Source organism: Helobdella robusta (genome assembly GCF_000326865.2).
Source record: "Helobdella robusta unplaced genomic scaffold HELROscaffold_61, whole genome shotgun sequence".
In the NCBI taxonomy this organism is placed as follows: Eukaryota; Metazoa; Annelida; class Clitellata; order Rhynchobdellida; family Glossiphoniidae; genus Helobdella; species Helobdella robusta.
This window is the reverse complement of record NW_008705338.1, coordinates 847,082-851,416: the sequence shown is the minus strand read 5'-3', so window position 1 is coordinate 851,416 and position 4,335 is coordinate 847,082.

Genomic DNA, 4,335 nt, shown 5'->3' with positions numbered 1-4,335 from the left:
TGACTAAATCAACATACTAAACAGAAATAATTTATACATGCATATATACAAAGTAAATCAAGAAATATCCAAAAAAAAATTATATAACCAATTTATAAATGACTAGAAACCAGTCAACATTTAATGAATAAATAAATAGACATTATTAAAAAGATTGTTCAAAAAGGTACAATTTAAGGCGACGACGAGAATGAAATGTAGTTTGTTTTGTTGGTGTGGTGTTGTGAAGCGAAAACAAACACATCACACAAAACTAGTAAGAAGTCGCAAGAATAATAGTCAGTCACCTACCTATAATAAAATTACTCTCAGGGCCCTAGCTTACTTATAAACATTGACTCAACTCACTTACCTACAAATTTGTATTTCTCGTTTTAGATGTTTCAAGTATTTTATTCAACATATTTTAGCGTTTTTATTTTACTTGAAGCTTTTTAACTAATGTTAAGCCCTAGCCTACCTACAATTGTTTAACTCATCTCAGTCCCTAACTTACCTATGAATTAAATTAAAGCCCGGTTCACGGTAAAGAAAATATAAAGTTGAAAAGAAACATAGCAACAACGACACCGAATGAATGGATGTTGTGTATGTATGTGTTGTATTGATGTGTGTGTATGTAAATGTGCGGGCGCGCACTCTCCAGAAACTTCACTCACTATCGACGAACCTCCATTGCACCGACCATCATCTGACACGCATCGATAGAATGAATTTGACCGGATACTGAAAAATAAATTGAAAAAAAAAATTAATTCACTAAAATAAAAAACAAGCAATTGGAAAAAATAGGCAACTTATCTTTTTGAGATAACACTCAATCTTTGTTCAAATTCGAGTACTTTCAAAGGTATAATGAGACAAAAACAAATTTACCTTTAACATTATCTTCGATTTGTCATCGGAACGATCATCATGAGACCACCATCTGAAACGTGCTGACGCCAACCACAGCCCACCATCATTCTGTAGACAAGTTTTTATTAATTAGCGAAGTAGTAAATCAAGAAACAAAGGAACGAACGAATAAATGATTAACTGAATGATTGAACGATTGGTTGAATGAATAAATTAACTAATTAATTAATCAACCAATGATTTAATGAATGAATAGAATGAATCAATGAATAAATTAACTGAGGAATAATTTGAAAAAGTGAATGAATGAATGAATGAGAAAAATAAAAAGGAAACTAAATCATACTTCAAAAACCGTCGTTGTTATCTTCGAATTGTCATCGGAACGATCATGAGACTTCCATCTGAAACGTGCTGATGTCCACCACAGCCCACCTCTCATCATTCTGTAGACATTTTTTTAATAGCGTATTAGTAAATCAAGGAACAAATGAACGATCGAATAAATGATTAACTGAATGATTGAATAATTGGTTGAATGAATGAGTGAATGAATTAATTAATTAATAAATCAATGATTCAATTAATGAATAGAATGAATTAACGAATCAATTAATAGAAGAATAATTTAAAAGGTTGAGTGATAAAATGAACGAATGAGAAAAATAAAAAACGAAACTAAACCATACTTCAAAAATCGTCGTTACTGTACTTTCCATTGCACCGACACCACCAACTGGTCGGCACACAAAATACCATCCGAACTTCAGAGTGTCAGTCGAACAGCCAACGAGCTGATTCTTCCTACACCACCATCATCATATGTAAATCATCATGAGACCACCATCTAAAAAGTGCTGACTCCCACCACTGCCCACCTCTCATCATTCTGTAAACAAAATTTTTTTATTTGCGTTGTAGTAAATGAATGTTAGAATCTTAGAAGCAAAAAAATTAAATTATAAAATGAAAATTCTGATCGTCCCCGATGAACTCCTCTGGAAGCTTCAACCTGGATAAATGAACCTGAAAAACCTAAATGAATGGTAAAATCTTATTTATTCAATTTAAATGAAAATAACCGCAAAGAAACCGACCGGTCGGCAAAGAAAAGAGAAAAGAAGAGCAAAGAAAGGTATCTATATAGGATTTATGCTCTATATAACTCTATATAACTCTATATAACTCTATATAACAATGCATACTACCACATTCAATCAATAAAAATCCCACTAAAACCAGGAACCACCGCGTACCTACTGAATGTATGATGTGAATCAAAACAAAACACAAAACAAAAATCACACCACCAAGTAGCGTAAAAGAATAGGAGTCCCTAACCTACCTATGTAACTAAATTACCTTATGCCTTAGCCTACCTATATAATAAATTAATTTTTACCTCACCTACCTATGCTTCATTAACTTAAGACTCATGAAGAAAGAGAGAAAGGAGTAAAACAGAACATAAAATACTACCACACAAACAAACATGATGTATGTATGTATGTATGAGCAACCGTTAAAGAACCCACCTAAAATTAAAAAAATACCACCTACAAACATTCAAACCACCTACAAACATGCAAACTCTATATAACTCTATATAACTCTATATAATAAAATAAATAAAAATAAAAAAATTTTTTAAATAAAATAAATGAGATCAGACAGACTGCTTCAAGCGAGGCAGAATGCTGATCTGATTTTCATGTTATCTCAGCTCCTCTATTTGTACTCGTTTCAACCATACGTTCTCATCATTTCAATCATTCGCATCAGTAAAAAACTTGTTTAATGTATATACTGCACTATTATACAGTCTTAACCACAATGCTAACTGTACTAAATTGAAGTCATCGAACGAACGCCTTCGAAACTTTCCGGTTGGCTGGTTGAATCTGCTATATTGCTTTTCATATAAACATATAATCTAATATAATATAATTATTTGTATACATGGATTCCAGTCACTTTATATATATATAATAAAAATTCATTATAAAAGCAACAGTAATCAGTGCTATATATGTAAGCACGCAGTTCAAATTTTTCGGGGAGAATTCAAAATTGTTTGAGACCATACCTTGCTTACCATCCAATTCCAAGCCAAGCCAAGCTGAGCCAATATGCATAGATTTAAAAGCGCTTTTATGTTAATATTTTGCTCGCTATATTTATATATTTTATAAATTCATTATAAAAACAACAGTAATCATTGCTATATATGTACGCACACAGTTCAAAATTTTCGGGGAGAATTCAAAATAGTTTGAGACCACACCTTGCTTAACATCCGGTTCCAAGCCGAGCCAAGCCAAGCTGAGCCAATATGCATATATTTACAAGCGCTTTTATATTAAAATTTTGCTCGCATTTTAAACGAATATCCCAATATAACAAATTCTTCATCCTATTTTAACTTTCTTTGATGCTTTTTAATCAGTCAGGTTACAAAAATCATTATCGATATCACAATGAAATCAATTTGAATTTTTTTTTTAATTGCTGATGAATTTTTTAAATTGTTGATAAAAATAACTAGTAAATATAGTGTAGTAAAACGTTTAAAATTTTCTGAAAGAATTCACAATAATTTGAGACTACACCATAACACAATTGTACAATTTGAATGTGTAAATACAACATTATAAATGTATTATAACTACGTGTATATATCTATCTATTTCTTTATTTAGTTCTGCCTGTGTATGATATTTTGTCAAATTTATTTGATAGGAATTGAATATAACCTTTATACCGGCTGATTAACTACCAAGCAGTAAAATAACTACTGTTGACACCATTTCCTCCAACAATTTCGCAACGAATTGCCCATACCATATAATTAGAATAAACTCTTTCAATCAATGTTTAAATTTTTATATTGTCATTTATTCTTTCGTTTTTGTTTCTGTACTAATTTTCGTGTCAGATACAATAATTTAGTTTTTAAGTAAATTTTCATTTTCGTAGCTATACACAAACATGCCTACCTGTTGCATTTAAAAATTGCATTAATAATAAATAGAAATGAGAAAATTTCTGATGCATCTTTTCACAGGTTTATTTTCAAATTAACTTCACACTAAAATAAATGTAACAATATCCCTATACTCATTGAATAGAACTATTTTGTTTTACAATTACATATATTTTATTTTATAGACTATTATAATTTATAATGCTATCATGGATTACCATTTTATTATTAAAAGCAATACTTAAGAAATGCACAAGTTTCTGTAACAGTTTATAAAATTTCAGATTTCCTCAAAATGTAAAAATGCAAAACGATTGGATTAAGTTTATCAGACAGGAAATAAATGATTTCAAATGGCTTCCATCAAAAAATGCAAGAATATGCAGTGACCATTTCTGTAATAAAGATTATAAGGGTTATGATGGAGAAAGGAAGGTAATGCTGAAGAAAGCATTCCCATGTTTTCAAGTTAGTTATATTTATATGTCATCAGT